We start from the raw sequence: 19,415 nt of genomic DNA, 5'->3' as shown, positions 1-19,415 counted from the left end.
GCTCCATCACAGCGTTGACAGTGGTAGGACATGCGCTGGAATGAAAGGAGCCAGGGAAATATTATTAATAGATGCTGACTTGATTTGCCTCGATTGCACGTCAAGAACTGGGGGCCCGGGCTTGATTGCAGCCCTGTGAAGTTCTGTCCAAAAGAGAAGCTATTTTTCATTAAGTGATAGAAGTCTCCTCTTCTTTTTCTGCCGCCGCTCTTCCCCCTCACGTGTCGCTATCCAAGGAGCTGATAACTTATGCAGTGTATTCTAAGCATGCTGATTTGTGTCGGTGCAGCAAAGAGGAGGAGGAAGAATGGGGTTAAAGAATCAGGACTTATCTCACCTTTCACCAAGCAAACCCAACACCTGGTTGGAACAACTGGCCTATCCGTTGCATCTATAGCTGCTGCACCAGCGAGGATGGAGAAAAAAAAAGAATCCCCTCCATCTCTCTCTTCCAACAACAGATAAAAAAGAAGTATATAAAATGTGATTACACAGGCAACATGTTCATAGGCACTGATACGCCGGGGCACACTTTATTTTTAGAGTGTTGCATTACTAATGGATATACAGCAGGATGAGGATTTACACCCGCCCACGTGCAGAGCAGGCAGATATGAGCAAGCCGAGTCTATGCATCACATTTATGTGCAAAGCATAAAATACTCACATCTCCAAAAACAGAAGCAAAGAAAAGGAAGAAACTAATTTTTTGGGGTAGGGGAAAGAATGTAGGGTTATTTCTTTCTTTTTTTTTTGTATTAATGTAAAACTTCAGTTTCTTTTAGGTGAGAAGTATTGATGTGTGTGTATTTCACAAGCAGAGCCAGGAGAGGAGGCACCTTTAACCTGCTCCTGCTGGACCGCGGAGGACTAAGGAGTGTGTCTTCTGCTCAGTGTGTATGTGTGTGTGTCAGAGACAGATGGAGGAGCCCGCAGCACGGTGAGCATCTCAGACTTTCTTATTGGTGTAAAAGAAAAAAAAAATCTCAGCTCCTCCATTCCTTCCTGTTTACCTTTCTTTCCTTCTTTTCTTCCATCTACCTTTTGCTTTGCTTGTATGCAATTAAGTCCGCTCCGGTTAATTTATGCACCGATATCTCCAGTTGCCGGCATTCCTGTGAAAATCCTCAAAAAAAACAAAAAAAAAAACATTGTGAGGATTGCTTTAATTGGATTCCACTGGCAGCTTCACTGTTTCTCTGCTAACATTTACCGTGTGAAATTTTTAGATTGGCAAATATTTCCTCAAGTGTATTATAGCGTGTTGCTTTTTTTTCTCCCCCCCCCTCACATGTGACATTTTCTGATATTTTCAGTGATGGATGTTTTTCAGAGATAATCTTTTATTTTCATCTTTACATTAAACCTGTCTGCAGATAAAGGAAGAGTGTAGGATAATGAAGTTCTGCTGTCTCTATCAGGTAATAAATTGGTGCTTTTCAAATATCTCTGTCTTCATTTAGCTCTTTTAAATATGAAGTCATTCACTGAAAGCTTAAATAGGCTTGTTCTGTTAACTGGGGTCAACAGTTTCAAATGAGCTTTTAAACGACTGCTGGAAGTGACAAATCTTGGAGTGCAATTTGAGAGCCTCTTAAGGCGCGACTTTCTCTCCCATGCAACCCTAATAACTTCCACCGATTTGTGAGAATGCTATTAATTACGCCACTTAATGCCACTGCGCCACACCCAGCACTCTCAGTAGCTCAACTTTATTTTTTTTCTCTCCTGTCCTAAGAGGTAGGTGGCGACTTACAATCTCTGCAACAAGAGGTGAAAATTCATCAAACGTCTCATTCGATTTCTCCCTGAATCATTTTGGCTCTCTCCCTTCTTCAGATCCGCACTGTTAAAATATGTTTCACTAAATTGCAGCTGACACATCCGCATATTTGGTTTTCCCTAAAATATTTGATTGCTCCTTCCATTAACTGTGACAACGTGCGTTAAGCCTTTGTGGCGTATAATAGATCTCTCTCTGTCTCTGTGTAAAGTGAAGACAATGAATAATTGAAGTGCTTTTGCTCTGAGGAGGAGAGCGAAAATGAGAGAAAGATATATCAATTATCCTGCATTGTCAAGCAGATAATGGAATTCATGGGTAAAGAAAAAATTCAGGAGGAGTGGATTTATTAGCCTTACATCATGTGCTAAAACAATACAAACTTCCAGAGAGCCGCAGCTGCTGACATGTAGTGTGGAGTTTGTGGATGGAGAAAACAAAAACTGCAGCCTCTGCATTTTATCCCATTTTCTTCCTGGAAAACTAAGCGCTCACAGGGGAGTGCATGTTGTCACCATTCCTTTAACATGGTCAATTTATATTACAGCACTGTTTGTAGAATTTGCCCCCAAGACTCTTTCATTTGATTGTGGAAATGGCTAAACAGTGCGAGGGTGTGTTGTTGCCTTTCGCTCTGCTATCAGAAGTGGAATCTAGGAGGAATTCAACAAACGTGGAGCGAGTTCAGAGCAAGGATTGTCCTGGAAACAGGAGAGAGAAGTGTGTTTTAGCAAGGAGATAAAACTGGCACTGTGGAAAAACGACTCAATGAGTGATAAGAGTAATAATTATAAAAGTAATATGATCCACAAAAATAAAGTAATAGAGTAATCGGCAAAGTTTAGGTGTAAAATATAGAAGTATATATATTTTTTTATCTTGGGGAAAGATTTCCCTGGGTTATAGCAAGCATAAACTGCACAGGATGTAACACTTTAATGGGAGATTTCTCTGTTCCATCACAAAACTGACAGTCAAATAAGTTGTGCATTGTTGAAGACCCCTCAAGAGTTTCTAAAACTTCTTGAAACATGTTACATCAAATTGTAAAAAAGAAGGCCAAAGGAAGTCGTGTTTGCAAAGGCTTTCTTCTTATCACTCTCGTATAAACTCCAGATTTTGAAAAAAAAAGAAGCTTTTTTCAATGGATTGTTCAACCTAACTTGTGGATCTCTGCAGCTGCTTGACCAACTATGAGCCTCCAGGCTGCTCTGGTTGTCTGGGCAGTAGGTTTGCAGCTGTACCATATTCTTTCCATTTTCTGATGATGGATTGAACAAAACTTTTATTTTGCAACCTAACCCTGCGTTAATTGTCTGCACAACTTCACCCCTGACCTGTCTGCTGTGCTCCTTGGTTTTTATGTTGATTCAATTTGTTTTCTGATTTTTCTAACAAACCCCTGAGGTCTTCTTAGAACAGCTGGATTTGTACTGATATTGAGTCCCACATGGACTCAATTTACTTAAGACACTTTGAAAATCAATTGGTTGACCTGTATTTTATTTAGGCATATCAAATATTTAATGTTCGGAAATCTCCCAAAATGTTCATGGTGAGAGCATCAGGTTGGTTCTTAATAACTCCCTAAAGATCTCAACTTATCACTGCAGACATCCACATTCTGACATTGGTTGTTTCTTTGTTTTTTTGTATGTGATTTTTTTTAAAAACTTAACAATGACAAAGACAGTAATTGTGAATGAAATATGATGGAGCGGGTTGACAAGTTGGATTCAGCCGCAGATAATCATGTTACAGGTTCAGAGTGCAACATAATGGTTTGAAAAGTATTTTAGTGTTTAAATGCGTTCTTCATAATTTCATTATTCACTTAGTTCTTACTGATGTTGGCTGTGTATGGCCTCTCTCTCCTGGACAGAGAGAGAAAGTGAGAAGAGACGAAGCAAATGAATCTGTGGGTACAGAGACCACATTGTCTAAGTGAGAGCATTGTGAATGGCAGACAGTTTGACCACCCCTCACAATAGTTTACTGTACTTTAAAGCTTTTGCATCTTAATCTCTATAACAGTTGTCTAAATGATATTCAAGCTCCAACCAGCCAAAACTGAGTCTACTGTACTTTAATTATTGTTAAGGGAAAAATATCTTGCAAAGTGGACCAACTTGGCCCAAACTTGCAGCAGAAAAAAACAACTTAGTCATTTCGCAAAGAATCAAACTTGTCTCTAAAACCTAGCTTATCCTTTTCTTTGTGTGCTAGAACCCAAAAGTTTGTGGAGAAAAGCTTTTACAGCCACCTGCACTAAGTGTAAGAGAACTTATGAATGATGGTGTTCAACTTTCACAAATTTAAATGTCTCAAATTGCTTGACAAAAAGACCAAAAAAGACGTGCAGTGCTCTTTCCCACCCACACATTTACTTACACAGACAGAAACAGCCGTGATAACAGCTTCCCACCTTAATAAAAGGTGATGAAATGTCAGCACAGTGGAACAAACAAGGTGCAACACTCAAATCGCTACTGGTCCTCGGGGTGTACTCATCCCACAGAAGGTCACGAACCCCTTTCCTCTTTGACTACTTTCAGGCCGAGGTTTGTGTCTACCCGTTTTTAAAATGCTGTTTTTCTACCACTGTGGGGGTTTAAAAAAGGGGGAAAAAAAGTCTGTCTGATTGTGGCATCCTCAGAAAACCCCCAGTCACAGAAAGTGAAGAAAAGAAGACAAGGAGGTGGAGGAGTAGGGCTTGTTTTTCTGGTTGTTATCTCCTCACTCTGCTGCAGCTGCCTCGCCGCGTTGCACAAACACCTGCCGGCCTTCGGCGACACCAAGAGAAAAGTCAATTCTGGCAGCAGATAACCCGACCTGGAGTGTGTGCGGCGGGAAAAAGACACCTTGTGGTCGTGGTTAAGATGCTATGACACCTCCGTTTCCCTGCTGTGCTCCACCACTCACTCCATTTCGCATTGTTTACTCAGTATTTATGATTTATTTTTTCCCTCTCTACACACACGCTTTTCTCTGCTCTTTGATCTTGGTGTTCAGAAGTGTTTTTGAAACGCTCTTCTTTTGTCTCCACCCCGCCTCAGTCCCGTCTTTTCTCCTACGAGTAGCGTCTTCAGAGGCGTCCAATTCTGTCATCGTTCTCTGTCGTCTTTGTGTGTCTTTGTGCCAGAGTGTGTCTCTGTATGTGGGCCTCTGCAAACCTGCAGAGAAATTCACCGCACAATGGTCATATGACTTTACAATAGCTGCTGTGGCGTTATCTTGACAGCAGAGGAGGCCTCTTTTGTCTGTGACGAGCTTCTTGGGCGAAGAGGTTGGTGTCCAAGTGCAGGAGATCACCACAGAGGGTACCCAACATGACATTTCACCCTTAGAAGTCACGAGCTGGTAATAGCAGAACAAAGATGCGGAGGGAAGCAGCTGATTCTTGAAGTCTCTTGTTGGAGTTCTTCTTACCACCAGAGTCCTTCTGGTATCGACCTCCATCATGTTTCCCAACAATAACCAGGGCCTTGGGATAATAGAGAGACAGCTTAGCTGCACTCAGAGGGAAGAAAAGGAATCTGTTCATGTGTGAACAGGCGGCTTGTTACAGACGGCTGCTTCTTTGATTTGTTAAGGTCATCCAACTTTTACAGACTTGTTTCTGCTCAGTTAAAGCATTGGTTAACTGGTTATCATAGTTATGTTGTGAAATTATTTCTTTCTGAATGTTTTTATTGATGACTGTTGATATTCTCTAGTTAGGTGTGATGCAGCTGACTGGAACATTAGCAATGCAAATTTTTCATGTTTGACAAATAAGATCAAGTGCTGTTGTGGTATTTACTCTTTGTGATTGTTTTTTGACATTTATGTTATAATATATCAATATCAAATGCATATCCAGACTGTGGCTTTGACTCATACATGTTTGCCAGCTACCCATTTACCCAAAGCTGCGCCTCTGCTTCAGTCCGTAGATCACGCCTGCCCACCAAACAAAGACTAGCAGCAGCAATTAGCAACACCTGGTGGATCTGAATGTCTGCTTATCATAACTACAACACTCCTAAAACAGGCTGTAAATGGCATCAGTGAATGGATGTAGAAAAATTGTTGTGTTAACATGATGAAGGGGGCGTGTCGGAACTGGTAGAAGGTTCTTAAAGCGACAGAGGTCAATTCCAAGTCATTGGATTTCATTTAAGTTGTTTTTAATATATACCGCATTTTCATAACATAGTTACACAAATGTGATATAAATTGGCTCTATGTGCCCGGAAAATGCATAACAAGCCCCTTTAAACATTCATGTCTACTGTAGTCAACAGACTTTAAGGTTCCTGTTGTACATTCCAATAAAATAAAAGCAATGAAACCAAAACTAGATTTAAGAAAACAAAACTAAACCTCTAATAAATAGATGGCACTTAATATTACTCTGCTACAGTGCTACATTGGGGTCACGATTAAAGGGGCAACATTGTGTAAAACTCACTTTTTTGAGGTTTAATTTATGTTATAATTTTATCCCCTCATCAAAAACATACCTAGGCTGTTGCTTTGATTCTTTCATGCATGTTTGAGAAATCATTTAATCTCCCCTGGCAACCATTTCGGTTTGAGTCTCTGAGTCAACCTTCGACTCACCAAGCACCTTTCCCTCACAACTTCCCTACTCGGCTCCTTCAGACTAGCGGCAGCAGCAATTAGCAAACACCTGGTGGGACTGCGTATCTGCTGAGCTCATCATACAAACTACTTCTCAATGCAGCACTCCTAAGAATGCTGTGGATGCCATAACAGAGTCCTGAAGGTTTGTGCTGATCAGCTCAGTGGAAATTTGCAGCACCTCTTCAACTTTAGCTTGACCCAAGATGAGGTTTCAGTGTTATGGAACACACCCTGCCTAATTCAGGTGGCAAAGAAAATACACATCAGCCATTAACAACTATATCCCACATCATGAAGGTCCTGGAAAGACTCCTGTTGGCTCAACAGGGTAAGCAAACAAGAAGAAATCAAGACCTGCTGCAATTTGCTTATGGAGTTGGAGTTGAAGTAAATTAACAGCTCATGTAAATCTGTTTCCAAATGGCTGGTGTCACAGCAGAAGGTGAAATTGTAAACTATTGCCAAGCATGTTGTTTTTTTTAAGAAATTGTTGCAGGAAATGTAAAATATTAATGTTTTCAAACAAGCAATAAAAAAATATACAAATGGTATTTTTACATGTAATGTTTGATACTCAAAACCAATTTGTTTCTGGAAACTAAGACAAATTATTCCAAAATTCAGTCATACTCATATGCTTATCTATTTTTTTAGTACTACAGAATGACTTAAGGATGGCAGCATTTATCTCCATCAAGTACCTGCTGGTAGTTAGGTCATTGAAGAACACTTCAGGCATATAGGTGGTGAGAGTCAACAGAAGTACAACGTGTGTCCCTTAACACAAAAGGGGTTTAGTTGGTTTAGAAAGAGGGTAATATTACACATGCAACAAGACACAGAGAAAATGTATGTAATAGGACAAGTTCTCAATTTTTTTTCCTCAGTGTGCAGAAAACCTGGACAGTTTGAAATGTAAATAAAAAAAATAAATATGTGACATTATGCAGATTTATTTTTGTTTACATTTTAGTTAAAAAGACAAGAGAACTTAAAAATTGTTCATAGACAACTGTTACTACATGCATTAATTGATTAGTTATTTAATTTTATGCGAATAAATGCAACTATTGTGCTCAGAGTGAGATAGCCCGCAATTTTTAAAAACACTTTTCTAAATCTGTTTGCTGCAGATTTAGCTGATTGTAATATAAACATTACAATCAGCTTCTCCCTCTCAGTTTGATCTCTAAATTACATGTTTTCATTAATCTGGAAGAAATTTATTTTGACAGCTCAACTGAGACGAAGGTGGATGTGAATTAATTGTAAGAAGAGACAAAACTGGTGTAAAATTTGTATCATCTGAGAATGAAATTACTCTTTAAAATAAGGATTTATAATAGTTCAGACATGTCTTTCTAATTGTGAGGTGTTTATAAATATCTGATGTTTGAATCAGTGGTTTAATACTAAATTATGAAAATAACTGAATGAAAGAGTTAAAAAAACAAAATATTTTTTAAGTTAAAGAATAAAATCAAATTGTAGACATTATTAAGGATTTGTCTCCGAAAAAACTAAATGATATATTAACTGGATGAATTGGTCCCCATTCGCTGCTCGTGTTCTGCATGCAGGGAATACAAAGAAATGTGTGCAGGAAGGAAACCAACTCAGGCACAGAAAGATAATAAAGCGAGACAAAGATAAAAGGCTCAGATGCTGCGATTGTGTGCAGCGTGTAAAAATAGAAATTAACGACGTCTTTACAGGTTAAATTGTTCCTCAGTGAAGTGAGTTCAGGGTTGTGGTCTTTTTTTTTTCTTGGAACCACTTCTATTTTTTTTTATGATGTGAGTTTTTACTTTTTCTGCCTTCATTCTGAGTGATTTCCATCTCTTTTGTGTTTGTGAAGAGGAGGAAGTGGAGGAGGGCGAGTTTGGTTCATCTCTCCATTAACAGTAACACTCGCAAACAAGAAGGGAGCAAGACAGGAAACATGCACATAAGATTTTATACCTTTCAAGCTTTTCTTCCAAATCAGAATGAGAGATGAGATCCTGAGAAGCCTAAAACACATTCATGTCAGTGGTTCTCTCACTCCTTTTCCCCTTGGGATTTACTTGCTTTAATCCCAGCAGCCAGCTCAGTTGGCCCTGTAAGTGGATAATGCAGGATGGACTGGATTTTTGATGGTATTAGCAGTGACCAATAAGAAGATTGTGAACTGGATCTATGAGGTGGGACTGGAGCACCTCGGTTTGAGCAGTCTGACCCCGCAGCCGCCACCACTCGGCCTCCCTTCCTCTCCAGGAGCCGTCCGTCAGAGCAGGATGCGATCCTGCCTCCGACTGGTTTAAAGGTTCGGCTGATTGACGCCACAGTTTAGCTGGATAAGAGCCTCTAATCCAGCTCTACTCCTCTCTGCTTCAGTTCAGAATAATACATGTGGAAATTACTCACAGCAGCGCTGACACTGCCTGACTGAGCTGAGACGGAGTACCACAGGAGTCCAGCAGGGGAGCTATTCTCTGTAAAACCAGCAGAGAAACGTCTATGATACTCAGGCAGCAAATGCACAATATAACATTGAATTGATTCAACAGAAATCAAGCTAAAGGCTGCAGAAAATTACTTCCTAATTGCAAGAATTCAACACTTTCTGTATGTCTCAGTTTTTCAGGGAGTTGGATTTCTGTACATATGGTAAAAGGATCTGACCTGAAGAAAGTAAAACATGCATCCTTGTTTAGCAGAAACACTTTAAATAGAGTTTTTAGAATGGCTTGTTCATTTGATAACATTTTATCTTTAGCTGTGGATTCATGAGTAAATGTAGAGTATGTTTCTGAAATGAACTGCAGTTCTTAGCCTCACTGAGTGTGTTTGGGTGCTGATCTCTAACGCTGTTAACAGTTTTGGGAATAGAAACAAAAACTTTATCAAAGCATTTGCCTTCAGAAAACAGTAATCCACTTCAGTGCAACATTATTTCTCATTTTCCTCAATATTTGTATTAGTTCTTATAATTTTCAAATTTCTTTCTTATTTTAATGACACCACCTTAAAACAACTCTTCCTTTGTGACAGTTATTTAACTATATTTCTTTTATTTGTTTATTAGTTATAAATGTAACTTTCTTAAAAATCACATGTTTGGTTTGCTCTGGCTGTATGGAAGAAAAATAACCTGCTTTTGCACAAATGATTAAAATTTGTCATAATTATTTGAATGCATTTTGCTTTTATTAGATATCCCAGCGACTAAAGTGTGTAAATGAAAATGACTGAATGGTAGCAGACAGCAAATGGCTACAGCAGAAAGCTTGATTTTATCTTTATTATTCATTAATTCTTTGTACAGACATTATGTTCAGACTGATCTGTCAGCTCAACATTGTTGTTTTTTTACAGCTAAAATTATCTCTATTAGCCTCCTAATTAGCAAAACATACACAAAATGTTTTTTGGATAGCCGGATAATTTGTCTGGAAAATGACCAAACATTTCAAGTTGCTGGCATCTCTGTTAAACACATTCTTTTTATGCGACTGGATGAATCTAGATTTATTTCTACTGGACAAAAGTGCCTTTAAAAGACAAAAAGATTTTCATTCCAGTAAATTATGAACAGCTTTATTGAGACTATTAAATCTCTAGTTAGATGAATATAAAGATGTAAATTCTGGAATTGACATCAGAATTAATGACCTACACAAACTGATCTTAGGTGTAAATCAGAAGCAGTTTGTGGCTGTTTAATCGCCTAATACATGTTTTTCTTTTCTTCTTTTTTTTTCTTTTTTTTTTAACAAACTCAAAGCACTTACAAATAAACAGTTTGGCTGCTCCAGTAGACAATTGATAGTAAATGATCATGAAGGAGCATGATTGACACAGAATGGCTTCGGATTGATCAGTAAAGCCACAGGGTTAGTGTCTGGATGTAAAACTCAATAAGATATTGATTAACAATTACAGCAAGCTGAAACACAGCCAGGCCTTTATTCAAATCAGAGCAATCAACAGATGTATTTTAATTCAAGTTGTGGAATATTCTCTCATTTGTCCCCAGTTTTTATACTGTAGAAGTTGCAGATTATAAAAAATTCCCTCCATCATGTGGAGGAGTGACAGAGGAAAGAAACGCTCTTGTTGCTCTCTGACTTTTACTGACAAAAGAGGGCAGTATGATGACATTGTCAAAGTAAGCAAACTTTATGCTCAGAGACACTGTGTTCATCGTGTGTGTTTGTGCAGCTTGGGTTTGCCAGTATTCTCAGAGTACACTCATTCATGTGGATGTGTGTGAATGAGTTCACGTGCACACCCATACACGCCCCCTTTTCCAGCAAATACACACCCACGTTTGTGAAAAAAAATCAGGGCCTTTCTGTTCAGCAGAGAAGAAATGTTTTCATTCAGTTTAAAAGATGCAAAAGGCTAGAAAACGACACAAACTGATTTCTGATCATCCATGTAAAAGTTAGACATTTTGACTTGTGTATTTTGACTTGAGAGGCTATGACGTGGTTCACTCAGTTTTCAGCTAACAGTTGTCTGAGTGAAAGCCAGCGCACTAATGATCAAACAATCAGGACCAGAGCATATTAGCCCCCCATCTCTTATAATGACAGGCCCTGGTCCTAAATACGATGGCATCGGTGCTGCATGTTGGAACCAGCTCCTGATCCTCAGAGCCAACTCGGCCAGCCGCTGCCAAGCATTCTTCAGATTTCATTGGGTAATAGCTCATTCATTACCAAGGCTGCAGCCGTCATTAAACCCTGATCAGATAAAACACACACACACACGCACTCCACGCAAACACACCCCAATACGGGGCTTTAACTTATAATTTGCTAAAACCTCCCCCAAGCCTCAGGGACCCTCTGGATCTCTTCACCCTCGACTAAGCACACTTGCTGGGGGCCACCTCGACTCCCCTGCCTTTCTACTGGCCATGTGTGGAGGCCCAAACAGCTGGGCCTCCCCTGTTATTGTTTGAGAATGTGAGTCTGTGCGTGCATAGAAGGATTGTGTTTATGTGAGGTGCATGCACGGGCAAGGGTGGACTACAATTCACATATCTCCACTATTGTTGGCTCAGACTGCCAGTTTGGAGCCTCAAACATTTTGTTAGCATGTAGCAAAAAGCTTAATACACCTCTGCTCATTTTAATTAATTCCTAATGTTTGTCCAGCTGAAGCAGTTTTCCTTGTTGACTCATGTTTCAGAGCTTGATGCTGCAGGCGTTTTCATTTCAAAAGTGAATACTTTAACACTACCAGAAGTCAGACAAAACTGAGAACTACTGCTACTGCAAGGACATGAGCTGTAATGCAGCAGTTTAAAATCAATCCAAATGTATTGATATTATGCTTTTAAATGTGCTTTTAAAGTTATGGCACGTTTCTCACAGAACAACGAAACAAAAAAAAAAGTTAGACTTATAAAAGAAGCAGCACTAAAAAGTAGTGGTGGAACTTAATAGCTCTTTGAAAGGAAACCAAATCGCCATGACGTGTTCACTTCAAAGAGCTGTTCAACCATGCCATTCAAATGATCCATTTCTTAAAAGAACAAGCCATTTTATCCCTAATATAATTTGATATTTAGAGTAATCTGTTTTTATGAGTGAAATTCGCAAAGAATAAAATCACCTGATTACATAACATTTATATTTGTTCTAAGGCCGCAAAACAGATCCACGACACATTCTTTCAGAAAAACAGGTAACAAAATATAAAATTTCAAAATATAAATGTAACAATTAAGGCAACAGAGTAAAGGTAAACAACACTTAACTGTAGCCATTAACAAAAGAGCAAAAAGGAAAAAGAAACTAAGAAAGGAGCGCACCATGACTACCTTCATCCTCTCTCCCTCTGCATGAAGCCTCTGTCAGCTCACCCAGATCGTCTGCCGCCATGACACATGATGAAAACAAACAGTGAGCAAAAGGCATGCGCTCCGTGAGCTTATACAGCCCCTTTCTTCTGTTGTAGGCTGATTAAATGAATCTAATTTTGAATAATAATAATAATAAAAAAAACAACTATTGTAGTTTGTGTAGAGAATTATAAGCAAGGAAAGTCCTAAAGAAAATCTTGGGTTTTATCTTTCAGAGTAAAGACCCGTTGAAAAGAATCAGATCCATGAATGTTCACATCATTATTAAAAGCGATTATGCCTGAATATGCAGAAATAAATACGTATGTGACAGATAAATTGCACAATAGGTCAGTTTTAAGCTAAACCTTAAAGTCTGAACCTTTTAGCTTTTAGCAGAAAGAAGAATGATATGCCATTTCTACTGTTGTAAAAGAGAAATGAGATTATCATCTTTGGACGGATTGTTACTAACAAGGAAGCCAGGTTAAAAAAAATTACTGTCTTTCATCAAGGCAATGTTCTTCATGGGCAGGGCCTCGACCTGGCCAGTACAGGTTTGAGTCCCAGCCTGATAACCTTTTCCGGATGTCTTCCCCCTCTCTCACATTTCTCTCACAACCTGCTGTCTTAGAGTCACTACACAACCTTAAAAAATACCCAATGTTCTTAATATTGGGGTGAAAAGGGCAGCAAAAAAGTTATATAAAACGTATTTATGATGTGATATGTGACACGAAATAGGTGTGGTTGCAATTCTCTAATAAAAAAAAAAGAAAAATAACAGAAACCTTTCAGGCAGACATTTGGTCATATTGCTGTAATATAATGCCTAAGTTTAATCTGCTCACAATAGACGGACAGCTAGCCACTGAATTATCATTCACCTAAGACCTGGTTCTCACAAAGTCACTGGTGCATTCCTGCTTGTTCTCCCAGTGATCTGACCAGGATTACAGGCAGGATTTTAATTTGATTCAGAACAGTTAATTTCCCATTAAGGTTGAGGGGGGAGGGAGGTTTTAGCATGGTTTGAACAGGGCAGAGAGTGACTGTAAGATCGCCACGGTGTCTTAAATGGATTCAGTACTGGAGGCCCCGGGTTTCCCCTGGAGAAAGCCTGGAGTAATACATCATATTGCTCTTAAAATAGCTATTAAGCACAGTGAGGAGGGACACAGAGAGAGGAAGGGAGGGAGGGCAAATTAAGCAATGTTCACAGAGTCATTCTCATACAATAACTCACCATTAACCTCAGCACTAAAAGGCTCGCTGTCTCTTTCTGTTACGTGTTCCTTTAATTGATTCTCCTTTTCTCTCTGCGGGCCGAAGAGGGGGAAGAGAAGGGGATGAGGAGGAAACTTGCAGATGAGGCACGTTTTTGTCTCTCATTGCGTTCAAACTGTCTGGATTGCAGATATGTCGCTTAATCCCTCTCAAGTCGAGAGTAGCGGAAACCTATTCACAAACTTTGGGTCCTGTGTATCTGCAATTAAAACAGCCCTGCTGCCAGATAAGTATGCTAATGAGGAAATTCAAGAGAAAGAGAGATATGCAGAGCTAATCTGTGGCTGTAAAAAGAGGTGAAGGGGAGAGAATTGAGATTTTGATTTAATCCCACATGGCTGTATCTTTCCTGCTTCACAGACTGTCCCGTGAACCATCTGAGGCAAAATGAAAACAAACACCTCCATGATGAGGTTTGATTGAAATCCTGTCTTTCAAATTAACGTACATATATGCAAATGAGATCTTAATTAATTGCGAAACGTATTTTTGATTAAATACTCCAAACGTCATGATTCTAATCTTGACCGGGAATGAAGAGGGGGTTGGGGGGTAAGTTTTAATTAATTTTGCCAGTTAAACCTCATCAACACTTTGAATGGAGCGTAATTAGGACGCCGCCCTCTCTTCTTAATTCTCAGCTGCAGAATCAGGAATCAGCCATTGTTATCACATTTGTAATGCGACCAGTGTGAGAGATGAGGCCTCGATAAACCAGAATTTCATCGGCAAAGGAAAATAATGCAGCTAATTGGAAGATATTCTAATATTGATTAAATTAGATGGAAAACACTCCTTTCATTAGGGCACCATGATATGGCCTACTTCTGATCATCTTCTCTGTTTTTGGGGGGGATTACCAATTAAAAAGGCTTTGTGGAAGTTTCTCCAATAAAATTCCGTCTATAGTTTGTTAGAGTGGGAGCTCGCAGCCGTTTCCCTCCGCTCTGTTTACCGAAGGCCGTGTTTGTGTAGGAAGCCGCGCTTAATGATGTATTCACCCTCTACATGTATTGTGCTCAATTATGTGAAGAGGAAGAGCTGATAATGAAAACTAACACGAAGCCCCAGAGTGGATGAAGACGTGCGGATGTGTGTCTGTGTGCACGAGCTGGCACAGCTGTATCCCTCCTCTTTCATCATGCGCTCGTCAGAAGCCCAAACTCCTCACACTTTCTCCAATGAACCTTTCAAAGGCTGCCAAACTTTCAGCCCCCCGCTCGCTCCCCTCGTCCGTCCTCACCAAAGCAACCGTCCACTTAAGAGTATAAGGAGGCTTACTAGGGGATAAGACCCGTCGAGGTGCTCGAGGTGAGATAACCAATTACCCATGATCACTTTTGACTCTGATAATCTCCCCGCTGTATCGGTGGGATTTAGCCGTGGCAGCACCTATGAAACCTGGCCATCTCCAATCCTGCCTTTGTTATTCTAATGTCAGCTGCTTGACTCCTCACCTCAGTGGCGGGATAAGCACCTGCTGGGTGTGGAGGAGCAGCATGGTGACCCTCCCGGCGGAGAAAAAAAAGTTTGGCTTGGCCCATCTTTCTCTCAGAGGAGCTGACAACAAATCTTCCACGGAAACAAAGCACTGCACATGGAGCTCATAAAGGCTAACCCATGTGTGAATATTGCGTCAACTGCAGCAGAACTTGCGGTGAAGCCACAGTCCAACGGCTTTCTGAACTTTTTGCAACAAGAGTTACGAGGGAGGAACTTTACGGGCTGCTGCTCCAAAGTGAACTTCTAAAAAACAACCACGCCAGAGAGCCTCCATGCTGCTCTTCATCATCATGTGTTTGGTGGGTGACAGGCAGAGCGTGCCAAGTTATTTATCCCAAACATGCTGATCCAATCAGGTTCAACTTGGATCCACAGTGTTTCATAATGGTTCACTGTTTATCATGCTGCTGTCAATCACAGCTCCAAAGCTCAGCGAGGTCATCACATGCACTTGATTTGCAAAAATGTAAGCAGGTCTTGGGCAATTCTGGCAAAAGCTCTGCAACGAGAGACAATTTATGCCCTTCCTTATTGTTACTATGACTGTGGTTGTTTTAGCAGGACTCTGGGAAATAAATTGAAGTCATTTGGGAGAGGCATGGGAATCCAATGACATGTGAACGTTAAAAATTGAATGTTCTCCTCCATATTTAATCTAACGGGGCCAATCAATTAGAACAAGGGCGAGGCCCTATTTCTACAGATTCACACACAACCAGACATGCACCATATTTCCCAATGAGACCCAGGCTGAAAAAATAGGAAGTTTGCATTATTTTAGACTTTAAGAATCACAAAGAACTAAAATATTGACAGTGTTTATAATGTGGACAACACAAAGGGGCAACAGCCACAATGACTGACCATGAAAGAAAAGAATGAAAAAACTTAGATTGTTGCAGGAGAACTTTTTAAAAACAGTTTTTTGGCATTTGTGCCATGATACCCTGGCTAGTAATACATCTCATACATATCAAAAACAGTCACTGAGTAAGATTAGTGACTGGGTAGTGATTACGTAAGATTACGTGTTGTAATTTTACGTAATTACGACATGTAATTAAGTCAATTATTGGAACATATCAACACAAATAAAAACAAAACAAAAAATTTTATGTTAAAGCTGTAAAACCTTTTTTTAGTCTATAAGTCAAGTAATTAAGTTTGAAGGATGACGCCCTACAGTTAAAGACGAAAACCCTGGAATTTGACTGAAGAAAATTTTATGCACAGCTACCATGTTTGGTATTTTTGTAGTTGTTGTAACTTCATTTTTTATAAGGTTTTGTAAGATTCATGCAAAGTAATATGCATGTACAGGAGATCATTTAACCTTTCTTGTTGGCGTGGTCACCAGTGCCTGGGGATATTCTTTTCACCCTTGAAACCTCCTTAGCATAGAACAAGCTTAGTGAGATCTAAAAGGTTAACACTTGCATGCAACGATATGATGAAAACTGTATTAAGAGCATTAAAGAGGCACTAAAATAGGTTGTCCTCAATGGGGCCAGTTTATCTTGCCAACCTGGCTGTGCACCAACCTTTAAGAAATGTCAAGTAGCTTGTGCAAATGAAGGATATTTTCACACATCAAACTCCGTCCCATACTTTAGGGCATTAAGGAACTTCATGAGAATATCAGAGGTTTCTAAGAGGGCAATGGGGTAAAAAGGGTTTTTTGTCTCGGTAAAGAGGTACATTTACAGATGCAAATATATTCTGTTCAGAAGACGAGGTGCATTTTCCGTAAAATGATCAACCAACTTCACTGACCTGATTTAAAAAACTAGCTAAAGCATCAAGGCAAATTCAAAAGAGAAAGTTTGCAAATGCAGAAAAGTTGGCTGGTGTGTAGCTTGAGAGATAAAAAAGATGACACTTCTATACCAAAAAACTGGAAGATATCCAGCTGGGTTGTAGCATGGTTGGATGTGTGTGAATGATGTCTTAGGCTCCTCTGGACTAGATAAAGCACTATAAAAGTACAGGCTATTCACCATTATAAATTATTACATTTTATAATCAGTTTTAATTTAATTGTGTTCTTTAAAGGATGTAATTAAAATTGTTAGCAGGAAAATATTCAAGCAGAATATTTTCTGGGTCTATATATATTCTGTGTTAGCATTTTATATATATATATATATATCTCTCCATGAGACAGAGTGTGGATTCAGAAGTCCTTTTTTCCCACCACATTACCCATCCACCAGGGAAAATCTGACCCATTGTGGATTTCTGCACCAGACAGGATAATCTGGCACGCTCTAAGATGACACTGCTGCTCCACCTCGTCCTCTTCCCCTCCCCACCTTCCATTCCAAGTCAGGGTGCAGAGTGAGCACAAATGAGAGACACTTTGAAAAATAAGCTGCTCATTTGGGACTGAGTGGATTCAGATGGTTGGCCAATGCTCAAAGGCGCAGAGAAAAGGGGTGGTTGGGTCAGCTTATTATTTCAGTGGATACAAGGCGCTGATGTTTTCCCTCATATGGCATTTTCTCAATCAAAAGGATTCAGCAATTAGAAGGCAAGCCAAGATCTATAGATCCCTCTCCATATTCTCAGTCTTAGGCAAAACGTGGAGAACAGTAATTCATAGCAGGGCTGAAAAATTATTTATGTTTTGTTTAAATGCAATTCTGTGTCAGCATTAGCAGCAGAAACAAGTTATTTTAGATAATTTTTACAGATCATGAGCTCACATTTTTATTCCCACTGTGCTTTGATTGACAGGTCAATAACAATCAGACTGTTGGTTTTCTGTTTTGGGTGAGGACTTAATTTTCAGCTGTCTGAAGTTTTGCCAGTTGGTGTGTTTGCTAAAGTGACTTAACAGTTATTCATTCATCGGGAGAAAGCAGCGTTTTTAAAACTTTTGCCTTTTCTGACAGAATTTCTCACAAATCTGTGTGTAATTTCTTATTTATTAACAAAGGAGAAATTGCCTTTCATCAACCTGTTCTTTAAAGAAGCATTTGGATAGGGGATGGTAATATTTTCTAGGAAGTTTACAGAACATATTTTATTAAAATGCATTGAATTTACTAGAATTCTATACAGGAAAGAGTAATATACCCTAACCCCACCTTGAGATGATCTGGTTTTCTGATGTGTATGTGTCGAAGGTCATGCTGTTTCACATCTCTGTGCTTCTGTCTTTCAATGGATGAATTATAGTAAGACAGCTGATGTGGTTGAGTATTTTTCAGAATGTGAAAGCAGGCAAATACTGCACATGACTGTGCTTCATTATACTGAAATAATCATGTCTTTGTATTGAATTAAAAAATCATTGATCTAGATCGAACCATTTCCACCCCAGGAGGTTTTAGGACATAAACCTCACATTAATATTTCTCATCAGGTGTCTGCTAGAAACCAATCTGAAGTGCAAGTAACAGAAAATCAGTCTGCTAGAATGTAGAAAGAGTTGATCTGCACAACTACATCCAATGGTCAGAATTGTGATGCTTTTTTAAAAAAAAAGAAGAGTAATTTGGCAGGCGGGGTCGAAATAGTTGAAATATTTCTGAATAAAATAGTACAGCTTATGAAAATTAACAGTAAAATACAGAAAAAAAAACTATGCACAAGCTATTTTACGAGTTCAGACAAACACTTGGAGTAGCATCAGACTTTGTAGCAATGAGAGCACAGTTACCTCAAGGCCTCAGGCCACAAGTTAAACTGGCAGTGGTCTGCATCTGTGCGTGCTTTGACAGGCTGTGGATTCATTTCAAACAAATGAAAAGTTAAAAATCTCAATTTCACATTGCAGAGAGGCTGAAAGTAGAGCATGCAAACATCTTTACTGTATTTTGTTGCACAATACACAGGAGAGGTTTTGAAGAGCATATGTGAACATATTTCATTGATTGTGTTGTGAATCTGCATGTGTAGAATTTAAAACATTACTTTTTTTTCCACATCTTGAGCATTGTGAGGTCTGAATGATGCCGTCTCTCAGATCTGGTCCGATGATGGGCTGAAGGGTCAGTCCAGTTCATAAAGCATCAGTGCTTATATCAACATGTGCTAAATGGGAATGATTAACATTCAGAGAAATGAAAGAGAAAGCTAGATCCTTAGATTTTGATATTAGCAATATGTTTTGAATTACAAAGTCGAGTTTAGTCATCTTGTAAAATTATAACAAAAGTTTTTGTCTTTCACTTGTTCAGACTACTTATACAAGCAGAATGAATGAAAGTGAAACTGTGAAGAACTGCTATGCTTTCTTTTGAACAAGTTAGGATAGGTCTTGTTTATTCTGTAAGGAAATGTAGGTTTTAAAACGTTAGCTGAGGCCTGTAGAGTTTGAGATGGTGCTCTTGGGGGGCACTCTTGGGAGGTGTGTAATTTCTCTGAATTCAA

At 39.2% G+C, this 19,415-nt stretch overlaps 1 long non-coding RNA gene across 2 annotated transcripts in view; it reads left to right on the top strand.

The window, feature by feature from the left end:
• Nucleotides 1-416: 416 nt before the first annotated feature.
• The window catches only part of LOC116708421 (uncharacterized), a 42,916-nt gene continuing 23,917 nt past the window's right edge, over nt 417-19,415 (top strand). The window contains exons 1-2 of one of the 2 annotated variants that reach the window (XR_004336683.1): nt 417-728; nt 822-1,446. This is a non-coding gene — a long non-coding RNA (uncharacterized LOC116708421). Of the gene's footprint in view, nt 729-821; nt 1,447-19,415 lie in introns of those variants that run through there. The other variant, XR_004336684.1, reaches the window with a different exon arrangement.

This window comes from Xiphophorus hellerii, chromosome 19, assembly GCF_003331165.1.
Source record: "Xiphophorus hellerii strain 12219 chromosome 19, Xiphophorus_hellerii-4.1, whole genome shotgun sequence".
NCBI classification, from domain to species: domain Eukaryota; kingdom Metazoa; phylum Chordata; class Actinopteri; order Cyprinodontiformes; family Poeciliidae; genus Xiphophorus; species Xiphophorus hellerii.
Note: the sequence above shows the minus strand (reverse complement) of the source record. Positions and strands in the feature narration are given on the sequence as shown.